Consider the following 21,036-nt stretch of genomic DNA (forward strand, 5'->3'; position numbering starts at 1 on the left):
CAAGCTGCTTTCACGTGCTGTCTCGTAGGGAATCTGTGTTACAGCCTTAGAAGGGAGATGTGTTTGTTTCCCTTTGCTGCCATCATAAATTACCATAAATTTAATCAGGGTTGATTCCTTCTGGTGGCACATAAGGACAATCTGTTTCATGTCTCCTCCTAGCTCCGAGTGTTGCCAACAATCCTTGGCACTTTTTGGCTTGTAGATGAATCGCTCCAATTTCCGTCTCTGTATTCACATAGCGTTTTCCTTTGTATATGTCTTTGTATGTTCTTTCCTCTTATCAGAACACCGCACCTGTCACTGGACTGAGGGCTCACCCTAATCCGATATGACGTCATCTTAATCAGTTACATCTGCAAAGACTTGATTTCCAGATAAGGTCGTATTTTGAGGTTCCCAGTGAATGTGAATTCTGGGGGAGAGACCCTTTCAGCCACCACAGTAATTAGTATACCCCTTTCTTGTCTGGTTGCTCAGTCATGTCTGACTCTTTGCAACCCATGGGCTATAGCCTCCCAGGCTCCTCTGTTCATGGGATTATTCTTGCAAGAATACTGAAGTGGGGGGCCATTTCCTCCTCCAGGGGGTCTTCCCAACCCAGGGATCTAACCCACATCTCCTGTGTCTCCTGCATTGGCAGGAGGGTTCTTTACCACCCAGCCACCTGGGAAGCCCATTATACACTGTTAATAAAGGAGTAACCCAAGTTTCAGAGAGGAGAAAATCCCTTACATAGCATCACACAGTTTGTGTGATACCAGAGAATTCAAACTGTGACCTTTTCTTTAGACTTGAGTTCTCCCCATTGGATCATCTTGCCACTCACAAGTAAGTAGAAAATAAAATAAGGAGATTAAAAAAAAAAACTAAGGCAGCAAACTGGTGAGCAGCAGTTGGTCACTGGATCAAAGGCGGGCTCTGGAGGGTAAACAGGATGAACGGAGACTGTGCGAGTGAATGGAGACCCCTCCCCCCTTTTTTGTTTCTGGTTCTCAGACTTTATCCTGTTTCCATAGTTAGTATAACTTGTTGGCTTTCAAGCGCAGTGCTTGCTCCTGGAATTCCACAGCCCTGCAGAGAGAATCCTCAGAAATGGGACCTGAAGGGCTGACAGTAAGCCAAGGGAAGGAGCACATTTCTTTGTGCAAAGTCAAATACCTTCTGTGACTCCACCTTGCCCCGACTAACTGCCAGTCAATGTTTATCATGCATCTCCTTGGTGGATGGAGAAATTCCATGCTCTTCTTCTCTTGGAGAGGTTCCTTCCTGGCACTCAGAGCCACAGAAGCATGTGACTGGCCCTCAGCTTCCGGCAGAGCCAGGCTCAGGCTGCCCAAACCTTTCCCAGTATGTGGTCCAGCATAGCTGGCCCCGGGCAAGACTGGGGAAGCACAAAGCTGTGGGCAAGGTAGTGGTGGTGGGGGGTCATATCACAGGCTCTCCCGGTTTCTGGCTAAAGCATGGGGCTAGAGCAGAGTCAGAACCAGGGTAGGTCCTCAGAGTCATGGGGAAGTTTCTCTTGGTTTGGGCTCAGTATCCCACAGAATCAGTGGCATCAGTTCACTGTAGGAGGTGGAGTCAGAAGATTTTGTGGGCCTGGCTTGAGCTTTTCAAAGTGCTTCTTGGCTACCCACTTACACCCTGCTCTTCATCAGGCCAGTGTCCCCAACGCATGCGCCAATCCAGAGCAGTACACTCAAAATTGATCATCTGGACTGTCCTGGGGTCCTCTCTTCCTGCTCAAGCAAGTCAGAGTGAATTGGATCGGCACAGCCTGACTTTGTGCTTTTGAAGAAGACTAAGAAAGTACCATTTGTGAGTTTTCAGACTGTCAGTTCGTAGTGACACTGATAAGCATGATGATGAGGCCTGTTGTGTGGATGAGAGTCTAAACCTTCTAGAGCCTTCCGCTGGTTCCCTTGCAATCCACAGGTCCTGACTCAATAGGATCAGACCTCTTTTCTGTTGGTAAGTGGTAGATCCTTTTGCTGAGTTTTGTTCGAGCTCATCAGGTATTTCATGGAAGGGGTGCCTTTGATTGTTGGGCTTTTCGTTCTTCTCCAGAGTTCTGAGTGTTGTCTTGGGGAAGTAAAGCCTTCCTGTGGGACATCTCTTGCCTTTGAGTGGAGAAGAACTTGGTGGGTGAGCCTGTAAAGAGGACCCGGCTCCATGCTGAGTCCTCTTGCTGACCTCAGATGTTCAGGCCTGGCCTGAGGGCTGGAACTAGGCGACAGAGGGAGGGGATCCTGAGGCACTTGGGTCCAGGGTTAAAGATTGCTTTGCAGAATTATCATGCATCCCATCTTCCCAACACTCCCTTTATTTATTTATTTATTTACTAAAAAAAAAAAAAAAAAAAAAAAAAAAAAAAAAAAGTTTTTTTTTTTTGGCCACACTCCATGTCATGTGGGATTTTGATTCCCTGACCAGGCAGGGATCGAACCCTTACCCCCTGCATTGGAAGCAGAGTCTTAAACCACTGTATCACCAGGGAAGTCCCAGCAGCATTACTGGGACATACTTTAAACATTAGTGAGATGTGGTGTTTTTGCTTACAGAAGACTAGACTTAGCAAACCCAAAATATTATTTTTAAAATGACTCAAAGCTTTGAACTACATTTCAAGAACAGAAAAAATTGATTCAAATTCACTGAGTCCCTGTTTGTGTATCTGTCCAGCTGTCTGTCTGATAGGTGGATGGGAAGCTACTTGATTGACTCCACTGCACAATTAAATTGAGTGCAGTGCAAAAAAAAAAAAAAAAAAAAGACTTGTTTAGAATAACAAATCAGGTCAGCCTCCAATTCTTGTTCTCTGCTTGCTAATCAGAGCTTGGAAAACTTTTTAATGGGGTTTTCCTATGACATATCCTGTCTGTGACACAGTTCATGAAACTCTATGACATTTGACTCCCAGAGAGGAATTTGGTTACTCATAGAGTGTTTCACAACTTTTCTGGGAATAGACAGCTCATGGAAGGAAAATGTCCATCTATAACAGATTACAGTGTCACACGATTGTGTAGTGTGAGTATATGATATATTATAGCACAAAAAGCATAACTTCCTCCAGGGAAGGTCACATTTGAAGCACACTTGTCCATCATGGCTGAGTAAAGGCTTCCCTTCTTACCACGGAGATGGAAATTGGAGATTGAGAGGTATTGCAATACCTAACAAGTAGACAAAATGGTCTTTTTTAAGACTGTGTATATCTCAAGGTCAAATTTGTAACATTTATTGATGTATGATTACTTTCAGTGATTACTTTTCTAATTATAAAATTAATACATGCTCAATAATATAAACCTTTATAAAAGTTATAAGTTTCACTTCAGCTTATCACTCTGCTCTCAGCATTGAGTTTCCGCATTCTCCAGGGTTGACCAGTTAATATATTGATGTGATTCTTTCAAATAATATGTGTATAAATGGTATCCTTGGCTTTGAGAAAGTGATTAATCTACAGGTGTATAATCTGCCATCATGGTTCCATATTTCCTTTTAGTTCTTGCCCATATCACTATTTATGTTTTAATGTACTTAATTTTTTTACAAGTTAATATATGCACATGGTTGACAATTCAAAAGGTGTAGAAGGGAATACAGTGAAAAAAAGTATTTATACATTATACATACCTGGAAACTAATATAAATGTTTATGTGTGCGTGCTAAGTCACTTAAGCCGTGTCCAATTCTATTCACACTCATTTTTTTGTTAACAGCTACCTCACATGTCCAGTCCACCCCATTCCAGAGAAAACCATTGTTGTCTCTTTCACAGTTATGCTTTCTGGGAAGGTGCCCTGGAGAAGGGAGAAGGCAAGAGAGAAGGACTACTCTAGTCCTCTTGCCTGGAAAATGCCATGGACGGAGGAGCCTGGTAGGCTACAGTCCATGGAGTCGCTAGGAGTCGGACACGACTTCACTTTTCACTTTTCACTTTCATGCATTGGGGAAGGAAATGGCAACTGACTCCAGTGTTCTTGCCTGGAGAATCCCAGGGACGGGGAAGCCTGGTGGGCTCCCGTCTATGGAGTCGCACAGAGTCGGGCACAACTGAATCGACTTAGCAGCAGCAGCAGCAGCCCTGGAGAAGGGAATAGCAACCCACTCCAGTATTCTTGCCTAGAGAATTCCATGCATAGAGGAGCCTGGTGGGCTACAGTCCATGGGATTGCAAAGAGTTGGACACCGATGAGTGACTAACACACATACACACATCTATTACATACACATTATATACACCTAGAAACTAATACAAATATGTATAAGATTATATATTCACCTTCATTTTTTGTTAACAACTAAAGTAGCCTGGCATATACACTGTCCTGTACCACTTGCCACTTAACAGTAGATCTTTGAAATTGTTTGATACCAATTCTCAGAGAGCTGGGAGCTGTACTCTTAAAGGTTGCATATAATATTCCATTTTATGAATAGTCCAGGCCTCTAACTTGTAGTCTTTTATTTGGCCACCTCATGCGAAGAGTTGACTCATTGGAAAAGACTCTGATGCTGGGAGGGCTTGGGAGCAGGAGGAGAAGGGGACGACAGAGGATGAGATGGCTGGATGGCATCACTGACTTGATGGATGTGAGTTTGGGTGAACTCTGGGAGTTGGTGATGGACAGGGAGGCCTGGCATGCTGCGATTCATGGGGTCGCAAAGAGTCAGACACGACTGAGCAACTGAACTGAACTGAACTGATTATTGCAAGAAGTGTTGCATTGAAGATCTTTGGATAGAGGTCATTTTATACACATGCCACTATACCTGAGTATAAATTCTTGAAAGTAGAATTACTGGGTGAAGAACATTGCATATTTTAAAGCTGGATGCATATGCCAAATTGCCGTTCAACTTCATGGGATTGGACGAGGGTACCTTTTTCCTCCCTTCAGATCAGATCAGATCAGTCGCTCAGTCGTGTCCGACTCTTTGCGACCCCATGAATCGCAGCACACCAGGCCTCCCTGTCCATCACCAACTCCCGGAGTTCACTCAGACTCACGTCCATCGAGTCAGTGATGCCATTCAGCCATCTCATCCTCTGTCGTCCCCTTCTCCTCTTGCCCCCAATCCCTCCCAGCATCAGAGTCTTTTCCAATGAGTCAACTCCTCGCATGAGGTGGCCAAAGTACTGGAGTTTCAGCTTTAGCATCATTCCTTCCAAAGAAATCCCAGGGCTAATCTCCTTCAGATTGGACCAGTTGGATCTCCTTGCAGTCCAAGGGACTCTCAAGAGTCTTCTCCAACACCACAGTTCAAAAGCATCAATTCTTCAGCGCTCAGCCTTCTTCACAGTCCAACTCTCACATCCATACATGACCACAGGAAAAACCATAGCCTTGACTAGACGAACCTTTGTTGGCAAAGTAATGTCTCTGATTTTGAATATGCTATCTAGGTTGGTCATAACTTTGCTTCCAAGGAGTAAGCGTCTTTTAATTTCATGGCTGCAGTCACCATCTGTAGTGATTTTGGAGCCCAGAAAAATAAAGTCTGACACTGTTTCCACTGTTTCCCCATCTATTTCCCATGAAGTAATGGGACCGGATGCCATGATCTTCGTAACTAATTTTCTTGGTGAAAAATTTATCTCATAGTTTAGCTTTTCTTTTATATGAGTGGGATTAGGAATCTTTTTCTAAGAATAATGTATATATTTTTTGTGTGTCAGCTATTTTCCATGTCTTTTGTCCATTTTTTGTGCTTGGGTTGTTAGTCTTTTACCTATGGTTTGTGCAGATTCTTTATAAATCATGAATATTGAACTCTTGTGACATGTTGTAACTATTTTCTCAGTTTATTTCTATTTTAGCCACCATTCACTGAGTCCTTTTATTGTAGGACAAACCCCCTAGCGGTCATCGTACTTCATGTCCACTCCCTAAGGTAGCAGTAGTTTTGTATCCTTTTTTACAGAGAGAGGCCCAGGCATGTTAGATACCAAAGCCCATTCTTAACCAGAACTTTGTACCCCTCTCTACACAATATATTAATATAGCGTCATTCCAGGTTGCCAGGCACTTTTGGAACTATCCTTTCTAAAGTTTGACCAGCATTCCATCAGTTCAGCAAATTGCAGTTTTCAGGTGCTGATTTTAATGACCACACATTTTCACTGCCAGCAGGTTTTTACTTTTCTAGACAAAATTGCAGTTGATACATTTCTCCTAAAGCTTTGCTCTCCAAGATGCACCATAATGGCACCAATATTCCTGCAGGAGATAAGGGTACAGTGTCTGAAGGAGCTAACAGAGGGACCTTTTGAATCTATGATCCTTGATGGAGGGACCCAAAACAGACTCAGGGCAGAAATGAGGTTCCCAGCTTAGGGGTACTGTATTGGCCTTCTAGACTTTTCAGCCCCTTTCCCATACATGGTCACCACTAGCTTCCTCTGGTTGTGGAATGAAGCATACCATATATTTCGATTCCAGATTCTCCTCCATTCGAAAGCCTTCTTTTTGATCTGTATTGGAGGCAGGTTAGAGGGTGCAGTGGAAAGTCGAAGGGCATGGAAGTCGGTGAGCGATTCCTTTTTCTGTAGACTAATATTTCTTCCAGGAATAAATGCGATCATGGTACATAACATAGCTGGATGGTCTGTACATTCTCGTGTGTTCTCCCACACCCCCTGCTCTGTGGCTTTCAGGGTCCTGAACACTGAGGAGGTGCCACTGAGTCTAGATTTCCTGCAGCCTTTTAAGGGAAGTTACTGTTCTGTTCCCGTATCACCCCTTTTCTCTCGATAAATTAAGGTCTGGTTATGTTAGCTTCCCGTGTGCCTGTGCTCAGTTGCTCAGTTGTGTCCAACTCTACGACCCTTTGGACTGTAACCAGCCAGGCTCTTCTGTCCGTGGGATTATCCCGGCAAGTATGCTGGAGTGGATTGCCATTTCCTCCTCCAGGGGGTCTTCCCAACCCAGGAATGAACCTGCATTTGTTGTTGTTTTTTAATAGCTAAGTTCGTCTCTGACTCTGCGACCCCCATCAACTGTAGCCCACCAGCTAGCTCCTCTGTCCATGGGATTTCCCAGACAAGAATACTGGAGTGGATTGCCATTTCCTCCTCCAGGGGAATCTTCCCAACCCAGGGCCAGGCTAGAACCCGCATCTCCTGCATTGGCAGGTGGATTCTTTTAGCAGGGCCTCCTGGGAAGCCCCTTAGTTCCCTACACTTCAAGCCAATTAGAGATTCTTCTGGGTAAACAAGCTCCTATTTTAAATTGTAAGTATTCCCATCAAATTTATGTCTAAGTGCAAATTCCTCTAAACCCCTTGGCTCCATGCTGAGATGTGGCACCTTTTGGAGGTGGGACTGGAAGGAGGCACCCCCCTGAAGTGGGGGAGGGCAGCAGCCCAGAAAGGAGGAGGTGGCCATGGCCATTTAGAAAGGACATGTGGAGATGCCCCAGCTGACATCTGAGGAAGCTGAGACCCAAGCTTCCTTCAGCGTGTTGCTTGAATTAGGTCTCGGAGCAATTTGAAAAGCTGCCAACTTCCATCTTCTCTGCACCGTGAAGAGGGTGCCTACCCCATGCTGACCTCATCCCTCCCTATTTTACAGTTCCAGGCAGCAGGCTGGGTAGGACCATTTGAAGCCAGCCTCTCCCTCCATTGTCTGCTGCATCTCAGCAAGTCCATTTGGAACATTCTATCACACTGAAGGTACATAAATGGGATGGCTCTATTTAGCAGAATAAACTCCATCAACTAAAGAGATAAAGTTCTGACCAGGGGAATGTCAGAGACAGAGCGGAGTTCCTTCCCGGAATCCTTGAAATCTCTTGGCAAAGGTTTCGAGCAGTTTCAAAGGAAGCAGCTGCCCCCATCTGCTATCTGGCTTTGTCTTGACTCTGCCCACATGGTCACCAGGCTCAGAACGATCCTGGGCTTCATCTCTGTCCAGGGGCCATGCCAGTATCACAGAACAAGAGAGGTTAGGGGCAGAAAGGAGATGCAGTTGGAGGGGTTCATCTAGCTTGGCTCCTTTATTTTACAGAGCAGAAAACAGACCCAGAAGAAAAGCCTGGTCTTCCTAGGGTCATGGAGAAGCAGGCACGTGGTTTCAAAGGCAGTCTGTTATTGCCAGCAATTCGCTTTTTAATTCTTCCCCTTTGATTCTTAGCGTACTTGCTGAGTCTGCTCCATCCTGAACTGCCACGGGTGCCTTCCAGGGGACAGAGCCCTGCCTCATGGGTGGGATTTGTGGATTCCAGCCAGATCTCTGTTCCCAACCAGCTGTGTGACCCTGGGGGGGGGCGTGGCTCCTGAGGCTGAGGCCCGCCCCTTGGTGGAATGGGTGAGGATCTCCACCTTGCAGCTGGTCAAAGGAGGGTAGAGAGAAATTATGTGAGCATGTGTGACCCAGGGCGGCCCCCAGGAGGCGGGCGGTAGACCTTCGCTGGGTGACGATCGCAGTAGATTGATGACCTTCCCAGCCAAGCAGGACCAAGTTTCCAAAGCGATTCCTTGCTCCCAGTGCAGGGCACCTCAGAGACTAAAACAGATCAGGCTACAGCAGCTGGAGAATTAAACTGGCGGTGCACAGTTTGTTTTCATAAACTCAGAAAACCACCCCCAAACGTGAAGTCTGTGATGCGAGGGAGGAGGATGGACATGTAGCCTCGAAGTGTAGATACTGCTGGATTCTGCTCTGTCCCTTCCCATCGGGAGATGACCCTCCCCCGCCCACCTCGCTGCCTCTTGAATCATCCCCTGCCAACAACTCAGGTGACTGCGTTTGTACTTTTGTGGTCTCCATCTAGCTTGCCGACTTCATTTCTCCCTTTGCCTCTGAGAACAAACCATTTTTTCTGGAGCATCTTGCAACAGAGCATTTTTCCTAATTTCACCATATTTTTGCAGCCAGAGGGAGGGGTATGTGGTGTGTACAAATATGAGTGATGCATGTGCGTATGTGTGTGCACAGGTGCACATACGTGTGAGCACGGGTATTGCTTTGCTGGACCTGTTGTGACAGCAGACCATGAAGTGGGCAGCTGAAGCAACAGAAATTTATTGTTGCACAGTTTGGAGACAAGACATGTCAAACCAAGGTGTCAGCGGAGGTGGCTTCTTCGAGAGCCACAGGCAAGGCTTATTCAAACCCCTCTTGTTGGTTGACAGACCCCTGTCTTCTCTCCTGGCCGCTTCATATTCTTTCTTGGGTGTGCCTCTGTGTCTAAAGCTCCTCTTTTTATAAGGACACTAGTCACACTGGATTAAGGCCCACCTGAATGACATCACTTGAGTTGATGATCTCTGTAAAGACGTTTATCTCCAAATAAGGTCACATTTTGAGGTCCTGCATGTTAAGACTTCAACTTACGAAGTTTGGTTTGAGGGAACCCAATTCAACTCATGACAATGTGCATGTATATCTGTGTGTTTGTGTGATAAACCATGACATCTCAGACTCCAGTCAAGAATGTATCTGTAACTTAGGTACTAGCACTTTAAGAGCACACGCGGTACTCCGTGGTGGTACAATGGTTGAGAATCCGCCTGCCAGTGCAGGGGATATGGGTTTAATCCCTGGTCCAGGAAGATTCCACATGCCCTGGAGCAACCAAGCCTGCACATCACAACCGCTGAAGCCCACTTGCTCTTGAGGCTGCAAGAGCACATGTGATTTCCTCTTTTGCCAACAGGGAAGATTTAAAACAATTTTTTACACACCTCGTGGGTACACTGGGGCAGGTATGAGTATGTAGTGGGTCCTGGGTACCACTCCTGCCTCTTGGCTCGGAATCACCTCTTCACAGAGGCCCGTGCCTTGCTCTCTCATTCCCGAGCAGAGCAGTGGCACTCTAGGTATGGGATGTCCTCTCCACGTTTTACTTTAGACCCTAAGTAGCATCTTGAAATGCATTTGGCCCTACAGTAGAACATTCAGTTATTCCAAAGGGCAGGGCAGCCTAACATCAGAGTTTCCATAGCATAGCACTCCCTGGAGACTTGGGTATCACCCAGTCACCAAGAAACTCCCGGATATTTCTAAATAAAATTCAGCTCATTAAAAATGTCATGTGGATGTTGTAAACAGTTAAAGTACACTAAACATTAAGCTTCCCTGGTGGCTCAGAGGGTCTGCCCACAATGCGGGAGACCCGGGTTCGTTCCCTGGGTCAGGAAAATCCCCTGGAGAAGGAAATGGCAGCCCACTCCAGTATTCTTGCCTGGAAAATCCCATGGACGGAGAAGCCTGATAGGCTACAGTCCATGGGGTTGCAAAAAGTCGGACACGACTGAGCGACTTCACTTTAGCTTCCTTGTCAAAAGAGACTGCCCGGGCTTCATCCACGCTGGTGATTCCGTCCCAGACTTGTGTTCCCGGGAGAGTCGCAGGGATCTGCGATGCTGACCGTTCGCTGCTTCACCAGGGTGACTGCTCCCAAACTGACCCAAAATAGATGGCCCCACAGGACTATACTTGATATCTGTCCTCCTCTTTCTATTTAGTTCACTGTGAATCTCTGTGCTCTTTGTCTCTTCTAAAATCTTAACTGAAGAAAATGAATTCTGCATGGCCCTGATAGCCCTGGAATTCTGATTGACTTTCCAGTCAGCCAGAACCCTAAATTATGCCCCAGACTTCCCAGGTTAACCCAGGGTTCTGGGTGACCAGGTGAGTGGAAACTTGTCTACCCCGAGGCAGTGCTGGGAACCAGTCATTAATGAAGCATGAGCCTGAGTGTGTGGTGGTAAGGGTCTGCTTCTCTGGTGAAAGAGCGAGGGATGTAGGTGAGGCAGTTGTGTCTCCCCAAGGCACACGTGGATCTTTTCTTTTTTTCTTCGTGGCAGAAGATACTAGTTAGCCCTGAGAAAGGGGAAACCACTCCCCCCAGACATCCCATGAATTTAGCACTCATCCCTGTCTTCAAATTCTGTCCCATTTCAACATGGGATATAATGTAACCACTGAAAATATATCAGACCCTGATCCTTAAAGGACATAGAAAGTGCTTGTGAGATAATGTGAAGTGAAAAAAAAATTTGGCTACAAGATTGCCTGTAGTGTGGTCTCAACTCTATGAAATACCTATTTCTAAAAGGAGACTGCATGATTAGCTCCCTTCCTCTGAGTGGAGGGAAGATGAATGACTTTTATTTTTCAAATTTTCTACAGTGAGCATTTATTGTTTTATACACACATATATGAACCCTAAAGCGAAGTTGCTCAGTCATCCAACTCTTTGTGACCCCATGGACTGTAGCTTACGAGGTTCCATCCATGGAATTTCCCAGGCAGGAATATTGGAGTGGGTTGCCATTTCCTTCTCAAACACACATACGTAAGCTGTCCTAAGAAGTTCCTCTAACTGGATGCAGTCTGTTTACCTGGATCTTCAGGATCTGTGAGTTTTTTTGTTTTTTTGTTTTTTGGCTTGGCTGCCTTTAACATCACTGAGATACTCATTCCCTGCCTGCCCAAGGCCCATCTCTAACTTTCCAAGAAGACAGCCCTAACTGGTTCCTTTGAGCATCACTAGCCTCCCACCTTCCCACTCAGCCCCAGACGCAGGGAGTGGACGAGCGCGGCCTCTGGCTGACTGGCTGCTGCCCTCCAGGCTCGGGCCAGCTAGGGAGGGGCCGGGCCTCTTTGAAGGGGGTTAAAGTCCTTCTTTGTGTGAATGGCCTTTGAGGGAGCGGAGGGAGGGCCAGCCGTGACCTCACAGTCTTCTGTCAGGAGACTCAGAAGGAATTTGTCCAGCTTGAGCCAGGGCGCAGGAAACTGCCTGGAAAAAGAGGCAGTTCTGAGCGGGGACGTGTGAAGCGGGCACTCTGGGCAGGGTAAGCCGAGTCTGCTGACCTAACTTACTGTCCTTTGCTTTCTGATCTGCAAGGAGAGGGTTCCCTCATGAGGCCAGAGTCTTTATGGAGGAGGCACTCAGGGCAGGGACTGCGGTGCTGTGCTGTGGACGCCTTTCCTGCTGGAGAGAGAGTGGGCAGCCGGGATTGGACAGGAGACTTGCTTCTTTTCTTACTAATCTTGTCAGACTCCCAGCTTTCATGCTAACCGGCAGAGCAGGAGCTCCGCACCACACATACAGCGCGGGCAAAGGCACACACCTCCTCTTTGCCAGATAATGCTTTGAAGATGGTGCATGAGTGTGTGCCTGTGCATGCCTGAGTGTGTGTGTGTGTGTGTGTGTCCCCTTTTCCACATCAGAACCAAGTGGCCCACCAGTCCTGGTGACTGTTTATCTTGTTATTTAATCTACAAGCCCCCATTGCAGAATGTGGCACATTCATAGAGTGACTTGAGGCTTTGCGGGGGAACATGTATCCCCATATGCTTGGGACCCAGGGCTATGGGAAGAAAACTGCATCAGCTCTCTTCCTAAGTACAGGACTCATCTGTGGACAAAGAGTTAATCTCAAAAGCCTCTGGCACCGTTTGCTCCTGGCTTTGCGTTCACACTGTGGATTTTTTGCCGGGTCCACGGTGGAGCCCAGCTTTTGCTGTCTGCCATTACTGGTTGGCCAGGCCTGAATCCAAGATCCTGAACTATTTTAAAACTAAGAAGGACACAGCTAAGTTATACAGGACTGAAGCCAGGGACTTGCTTTCAGCAGAATCAGTTACCCTAGAAATTTCAGGCTGCAGGAGCCAGAGTTCCCTCTGTGGCCTTGACCTTGGTTTATTCTGGAGGTGGAGGACTGTTCTATGAGATAGCTTCATAGTGAAAAGGGTCTTCTGTGGGAAGAGCATCTGAGGACTCCTTGATAAAGAGCTTGGAGTGTATCCCATCAAGGAAGAAGCAAAACTTGCCTTTCTTGGAGATGAAATAAGTCATCTCGCCTCATTCAGGGGAAATTTCCCAGTGTTTCTCAATCCCTTTGGTAGGGAATGGGTCTCCAAGTGACTGAAGAAAATAAACCTTTCACTAGCTGCTGCAGAAGAGGCAACAGCTTCTTTCCTCACCTCCTCCCATCACACCCCCATCACACATAAACTTTTTCGTTTCTTTCAGAGAGAGCCCAAGCTGTAAATGTGTTCATCAAACCACACCTTAACATCTTCCAGATGTGCAGCCTGACATCTGAGCCACTGACTTTTTAGCAGGGTGAAGGGGATGCTATTAATAGGGCAGGCTGCAGTCGTGGGGAGATTCCCCTTACACTACAAAGGGACCACTTCTTTATCAGGATTGCCATCGAGTCAAGACATCGCCCAGCCTTGTTTCCAATGGAAGGGGGTTCCAGAAGTGTTTTCATGCCGTCATCTGCAAGCCTGGACCTGAGACCTGAGCCAGAGAGAATAGCAGGAGGGTGATTGCTAAGTTGACCAAGACCATAGAAGCTCTCAGAAAGAAAAGCTGAGCCTGTAGGAACAGAAAGTTCTTTTTAGGACTGTCAGAGTTACATTTAGCCATAATGGCTTCATGGCAGGAGGTCAGTGGAGGAGGGTGGGATGGGGGGAGAAAACCCTAGAGGCAGAGTTAGTGTTAGCCCTCTCTATTAGGGGTCATGTCATTATCCCTGAGCCCATCCAGTCTAAATTTAGCTGTAAGTACCCTGGAATGCTGGGGGTCTTAGATCTGCCTCTTGTCAGCCAGGAGCTGGGTCTCTGGACTCCTTGGGGAGTGGCCCGCCTCCTGGCTTCCCACGGTCAACACCGGCCTTTGGTGTTACAGGCCGGAAGACGCTCTGCTGGGGTGGGGTGGGGGGAGAGGAAGTTCTGCCTGGGACTGGAATGCGGTCCAGGTTAACTCCGGGGTCGCGCCCCTCCACTTCCTGGCCCAGAAGCCTGGAGCCCAACCCAGGAAGCAAGCCATCCTCAGACATTCCCACTCTCTGTACCTTCACAGGGGTGGGTGGAAGGGGCCACTCAGAGTCCCAGCGGCTTCTCTAGTAGGGGTGGGGGTGGAAGAGGAGGTGCAGGCCAGCTACTGAGGAACCCTGGTGCTCCCAGCTTCCTTCATCCGTTCTTCTCAGCCTGCCCCATCTGCCACCTTGAACAGACCAGGCGGTTTCCTTCTAGTTACTGTTGTAGCACTCTCTCCACTTGTTGTCTCTGCTGTCTTTATGTGAATCTGTCCTCTCTCTGTCTCTGCAAGGCCGTAAGCTCCCTGCTGCAGCGTGAGGTGCACTCCAGAGCCCTAGGGTCCTCCCAAGGCCCCGGCACAGGGCTTGTCACTCTACAATTTCTCAGGATGTGCCGCAGAGATCCACTGTTACCTCTTCAGCCTCTGTGCTCCCCTTCCACGCTCCTTGGGTTCCCTCGGGCTTCAGTCTGTCTCCCCCAGACCTCCCGACTGGTGCTCCACCCCATGCCTCCAAGGCTGATGAACCTCAGCAGCCCCGGGTGGACATCTTCCCAGTGTCTGGGCATATCCCCCTGCCAGGTCGCACCCTCTCCTCCCATTTGCCGTCCTGATGGAAACTTTGGCCAGAAAATAGAGTCCTGAATAAACCATTAACGACAGCCACTCATGGCCTATGGAACACAGCAGTTGTGCCCTGTGTCTTAAAAACTCGACTTAGGAAAGAGAGGCAGGACAAGAAAGGGAAACAGATGCCCTCTGGTTTCACAGCCATGAGGAAGTTTTTCTTCGTACCGTGCCCCTCTTCCTAGGCCAAGAACGAGTTCATACTTTTGGTGGAACTTTAAAATAACTAGATTAAAGGATCAGGTCACTTATTACCTGGGGAAATGTGTTTCTAATTTAAATATCGTGGCTTTAGTAGGAAGTAATCTGGGTTATTCAGAGCAGAGAACCCTGCTTGTGCAGCAGGCGGCTGACGTTTGAATGAATTTGGGTCACACAGTGCATTTAGGCTAGGAGCCTGGGAAGCTGGTGACAGACATCGTTAACAGTAGAGTGTTGCGTTAGTTGCTCAGTCGTGTCCAACTCTTTGCGACCCCATGGACCGTAGCCTGCCAGGCTCCTCTGTCCATAGCATTCTCTGTCCATGGGATTCTCTAGGCAAGAATATTAGAGTGGGTTGCCACTCCCTTCTCCAGGGGATCTTCCCAACCCAGGGATCGAACCCAGGTCTTCTGCATTGCAGGGGGGTTCTTTACCATCTGAGCCACCAGGGAAGCTCAAGAGTAGGGTAGGGAGGTAGAGAAGTGACAAGCACAACAGACTTGGGACGTGAGTAGAAGCATCTACTTCTCACTTGACCTTGTAGCAAAGGACACCTTTCTGGCATCCCCCTGGGCCCAGCCAGATCTGTTAAGGAAAATGCATTGCCTTCACAAGTTTCTCCGTGCCTGATGCCCCCAGCCACAGGCCCAGGTGTCCTGGGAAGAAAGAGCACACAGTCATCTGTGGCCTAACTGAGCAGGCCGCAGGGTCCTGATGTATCCTCTGTGCAAATCAAATGGCTCCTAGCACCTCACCTGTGCTGCTAACTGGTGCTGGGGAGAAGTCGCAGCCTTGTCCACTGCCATGACTGGGATGTGGGATTTCAAATTTTGCCTCTGGATGGCATCAGAGGAAGCAGAGGACTCGCCTCAGAGGCCAGATCCGCAGACTGAGCAGGAGGTCCGCATCCCCAACTCTATCCTGCAGGTAGAGCAGAAGACAGGAACTGAAACTAGGTCTCCAGGGCATCTGGTTGGTTTTGAAAGGGGTCCTCGACTGGTGAAGCCAAGTTGTATACTGTGACTTCTAGAGATTCAAGTGTGCAAACCATCAGCCCGAAATCCACGCAAATGATCTTCAGATCCATACACCTTCATAAGACTTCCCTTGTCATTTTGGAAGCTTCCAGTCATGGAGAATACCTTTTGAGGTACTGGGATAGAATTCAGAAGAACTGACCTTCCTTCAGGTCCTGGCTGTGCCATTTATTAGCCAGGGGATCCTGGGACAATCTCTCTAAACCTCTTTTTTTTTTTTTTAATTTTTACTTTTTAAAATTTTGAAAGTATGATAACACATTTATATGAGACTTAGAAAATACAGAACAAGGTTACATATAGTTCCACTATGTGCACGCGTGCATTGTTGCTTCAGTCGTGTGCTACCCTCTGGACTATAGCCCGCCAGGCTCTTCTGTCCACGGGATTCTCCAGGCAAGACACTGGAGTGGGTCGCCACGCCCTCCTCCAGGGGATCTTGGAACCTACATCTCTTATGTCTCCTGCATTGGCAGATGGGTTCTTTACCACTAGCACCACCTGGAAATTAGTTGGGAGTTTCAATATCAAACTCTCAAAAATTAATAGGATGAATATACAGAGAAGTAGAAGGATATATAGTACACTTGATCTAAACCTTTTATTTTCCCCTTAATTATGCCAATTAGCACAAGCCTCAGGGGCCCTTCAGAGAAGGCACTGGCACCCCACTCCAGTACTCTTGCCTGGAAAATCCCATGGACGGAGGGGCCTGGTAGGCTGCAGTCCATGGGGTCTCGAAAAGTCGGTCACGACTGAGCGGCTTCACTTTCACTTTTCACTTTCATGCATTGGAGAAGGAAATGGCAACCCACTCCGGTGTTCTTGCCTGGAGAATCCCAGGGACGGGGGAGCCTGGTGGGCTGCCGTCTATGGGGTCTTCTGCTGCTGCTAGGTCGCTTCAGTCATATCCAACTCTGTGCGACCCCAGAGACGGCAGCCCACCAGGTTCCCCTGTCCCTGGGATTCTCCAGGCAAGAACACTGGAGTGGGTTACCATTTCCTTCTCCAATGCATGAAAGTGAAAAGTGAAAGTGAAGCCGCTCAGTCGTGACCGACTTTTCGAGACCCCATGGACTGCAGCCTACCAGGCCCCTCCGTCCATGGGATTTTCCAGGCAAGAGTACTGGAGTGGGGTGCCAGTGCCTTCTCCAGTGGGGTCACACACAGTTAAACACAACTGAAATGACTTAGCAGCAGGGGCCCTTGGGAGTTAAAGAGCGCTAAACTCCTGGAGGAGAGCAGGTGCCTATGGAACGTGGGATTTCTGATTAGATCCTGGCTGACCATTCTTGGCGTATGTGTTCCAGATTAGGGTGTCTGCTCCTGGAATGTAATTTAAGCTAACTTCAGAAAAACACACACACAGCTATATTATATTGTGTCTGCCTGAGTATTTTAAAGTAAATTGTAGACATCCTGACCAGCTGTTAGCTATTCTGGGAAACCAGGAGGCCAGCAGGGCAGGCAGATATTACATGCCAGATTGTTAGGTCTCCACCTAGAGATGGCGGTCCCCCTCCACCTGGGGAAATTCGATCCTTGGGTTGGGAAGATCCCCTGAGGAGAAATGGCAACCCACTCCAGTATTCTTGCCTGAGGAATCCCATGGACAGAGGAGCCTGGCAAGCTATAGTCCATGGGGGTCGAAAAGAGTCAGAACTGAGTGACTGAGCACACAGGTACACATGCGTAGTCTATTTCAGAAAAGCTTAACAGTCCATTTAATGAATGTTCATTTTATCTGAATTTGGAGTCAGGCTAACCTTATCTGAAGCATGGAGAAAATTCTGGTCTTATCTTCAAAGGGAGCAGTGAGTATTTATTGGTTTAAATATGACATCGTTTAATTGCATCAACCCACTCCAGTGTTCTTGCCTGGAGAATCCCAGGGACGGGGGAAGCCTGGTGGGCTGCCGTCTATGGGGTCGCACAGAGTCGGACACGACTGAAGTGGCTTAGCAGCAGCGGCAGCAGCAATGACATCAAACCCAGACTCCTGCCAGATCCTTGCACAGAGGGGTTCCTAGGCCACTTCCACTCACCTGGTATAATGACGTGGTGGCTTTGATCACATCAGGCCATCCAGCACAAAGGTAAATTCTGCCTGCTGAGACAGAACTCAGGAATTTGCTCTTTGGTTATAATTGTTCCCTAACTTTACAAAAACTCAGGAATTTGCTCTTTGGTTATAATTGTTCCCTAACTTTACAAAAACTCAGGAACTCTGAGGCAGAATTGTAAGCCAGCAATGCAGAGTTGTTTATCTCTTTAAGGACTTCTGCCCTGATTAGGGTTTAGAACTCTGCTCCCTGAGGTAGATAGAATCAAGTCTCAGGAAGAATTTTCTGAATTTGTGGAAAGGAGCTGAGGCCTCGTGTAACTAACAGGAAGGAGAGCCTCTTTCCTGTTTACACTCCACAGTGTCTAGATTTTTGTGGACAGTATTGGAAAGCAGTCACCTCAGATTACACTGAGACTCCAAATTTGCCTGTAATTAGCATTTTTAAAATGTTTGCCACATCTCAGATATAACTGGTGAGACTCATTATTTCCAAGTCAAGGCTAAAGCTGTTTTGTTTTGTTTTTAATATTGCAAAAATGTACTGTCAAATGATGTTCTCAAGATATTTAAACTTTTGAATTGGGACAGTTGTTGCTAGTTCAGAATATATCCTTGGAAAAAGGATAGAGTTTTTAAAGTTCTTTATAAAAAAAAAAAAAAAAAAGCTGTAGAGCATCTGCTCCTTCATGATCCAACGTGAAAACCATGAAGCACCCAGGAGAAGGGGATGATGCTGACGGAGTGTTCCTGGGGATGCTGTGGGGACAGGCTTAGTTACTCCAATCTCTGTGATCAGCAACAAGAGGTTAATACAGGCAAGTGTTTCACTTCACCTGACCAGACTAAGTAAACCCCAAAATAGATTTATGACTTCCTAGGAAGTATGGGAAATCCAGTTTTTGTTAAGAAAAGGGTGTTGTCTCCTGGAACTTATTGTTGCTGCTAATTTCATCATGGCCCTAAAGAATAAGCCTCCTGCATTTTAAATGAATGAATCCATGACTAACTGAACTATAGAATTAATTACATGCCTTTCTGCTTCTTTCAATGTCACAGTGCCCTTTTTCTTGTCATGTCAACTATTGTAAAGTGTTTTCTGTTTCAGTAGAGCAATATTTTTCACCATATTTCAGTCCCAGCAGCTTCCTATTATTTTCCTACCTATTTTCCCTCCCCAAAGCCAAAGGGATAGAAGGAAAGCTCTACTTACTCCCATGAAAATATTAGTGAATCGTTGGCCAAATGAAGCCGCAGGTGGGAGCGTCATGGCAGTCTGATTTTTACCATAGCAGTACTGTGTCTCTTTTTGTTGCTCAGCTTTCCACGGAGCAGGCTAATTTTGACCTAGGTTTTCCTGACGTTTGAATGGCAGCCAATAAGTTTCACGCATTCAAATTTCCTGTAATTCTTAAATGACGTAGAAGTTACTGACAATCACTTTAACAGAAGAATGTTTAATTAATGTTCTTTAAAGGACAGTAGCAGTTGTCTTTGTCATGTCTTTTTAGTTCATTCTAAAGTGTGGCTCAGTGGTAAAGCATCTGCCTGCTAATGCAGGAGACACAGGAGATACAGGTTTGATCTCTGGATTGGGATGATCTCCTGTAGAAGGAAATGGCAACCCACTACAGTATTCTTGCCTTGGAGAATCTCATGGACAGAGGAACCTGCTGGGCTATAGTCCATGGGGTCACAAAGAATCAGATAGGACTGAGTGAGTGAGCTAAGATAAAAGAGCCACTAGTTAACGGTGGTCCCAAATAAAATAAAGATCAGATCAGATCAGTCGCTCAGTCATGTCCGACTCTTTGCGACCCCATGAATCACAGCACACCAGGCCTCCCTGTCCATCACCAACTCCCGGAGTTCACTAAGACTCACGTCCATCAAGTCAGTGATGCCATCCAGCCATCTCATCCTCTGTTGTCCCCTTCTCCTCTTGTCCCCAATCCCTCCCAGCATCAGAGTCTTTTCCAATAAGTCAACTCTTTGCATGAGGTGGCCAAAGTACTGGAGTTTCAGCTTTAGCATCATTCCTTCCAAAGAAATCCCAGGGCTGATCTCCTTCAGAATGGACTGGTTGGATCTCCTTGCAGTCCAAGGGACTCTCAAGAGTCTTCTCCAACACCACAGTTCAAAAGCATCAATTCTTTGGCACTCAGCCTTCTTCACAGTCCAACTCTCACATCCATACATGGCCACTGGAAAAACCATAGCCTTGACTAGACGGACCTTTGTTGGCAAAGCAATGTCTCTGCTTTTGAATATGCTATCTAGGTTGGTCATAACTTTGCTTCCAAGGAGTAAGCATCTTTTAATTTCATGGCTGCAGTCACCATCTGTAGTGATTTTGGAGCCCAGAGAAATAAAGTCAGCCACTGTTTCCCCATCTATTTCCCATGAAGTGATGGGACCGGATGCCATGATCTTTGTTTTCTGAATGTTGAGCTTTAAGCCAACTTTTTCACTCTTCCTCTTTCACTTTCATCAAGAGGCTTTTGAGTTCCTCTTCACTTTCTGCCATAAGGGTGGTGTCATCTGCATATCTGAGGTGATTGATATTTCTCCCGGCAATCTTGATTCCAGCTTGTGTTTCTTCCAGTCCAGCGTTTCTCATGATGTACTCTGCATATAAGTTAAATAAACAGGGTGACAATATACAGCCTTGACGAACTCCTTTTCCTATTTGGAACCAGTCTGTTGTTCCATGTCCAGTTCTAACTGTTGCTTCCTGATCTGCATACAGATTTCTCAAGAGGCAGATCAGGTGGTCTGGTATTCCCATCTCTTTCAGAATTTTCCACAGTTTATTGTGATCCACACAGTCAAAGGCTTTGGCATAGTCAATAAAGCAGAAATAGATGTTTTTCTGGAACTCTCTTGCTTTTTCGATGATCCAGCGGATGTTGGCAATTTGATCTCTGGTTCCTCTGCCTTTTCTAAAACCAGCTTGAACATCAGGAAGTTCACAGTTCACATATTGCTGAAGCCTGGCTTGGAGAATTTTGAGCATTACTTTACTAGCATGTGAGATGAGTGCAATTGTGTGGTAGTAGAGATTATAAATCTTAAGTATCAGACTTTGACAAAGACCAGATCAAGAGTGGAAGGTCCTTTGAGACCAGAAGGTTTTGACAAAGAAGGAATATTTATTATTATTGTCTATTATTGAAGAAGGAATACATATTATTTGATTGATTAACTGTAAAGAAGAAGGTGGGAAACAGTGAAGGAAGCCCTCCTCAGTTTGTGGATAACCTTCCAGTTCATGGTTGACCGGTGAGAGTTTCTCAACATTCTGACAGCAGTGCAGAGCAT

The 21,036-nt window shown here is 46.7% G+C and overlaps 1 protein-coding gene across 11 annotated transcripts in view; it reads left to right on the plus strand.

Moving 5' to 3' along the window:
• Positions 1-21,036, plus strand: part of PALM2AKAP2 (PALM2 and AKAP2 fusion) — a 515,120-nt gene that overhangs the window by 458,241 nt on the left and 35,843 nt on the right. The window contains exon 1 of one of the 11 annotated variants that reach the window (XM_044940422.2): positions 7,662-7,684. The exons of the other annotated variants lie outside the window; for them this stretch is intronic. The gene's annotated coding sequence lies outside the window, so the exon portion shown is untranslated. Of the gene's footprint in view, positions 1-7,661; positions 7,685-21,036 lie in introns of those variants that run through there. 11 annotated transcript variants of the gene reach the window in all.

The sequence above is a fragment of the Bubalus bubalis genome, chromosome 3 (genome assembly GCF_019923935.1).
Source record: "Bubalus bubalis isolate 160015118507 breed Murrah chromosome 3, NDDB_SH_1, whole genome shotgun sequence".
Lineage (NCBI taxonomy): Eukaryota > Metazoa > Chordata > Mammalia > Artiodactyla > Bovidae > Bubalus > Bubalus bubalis.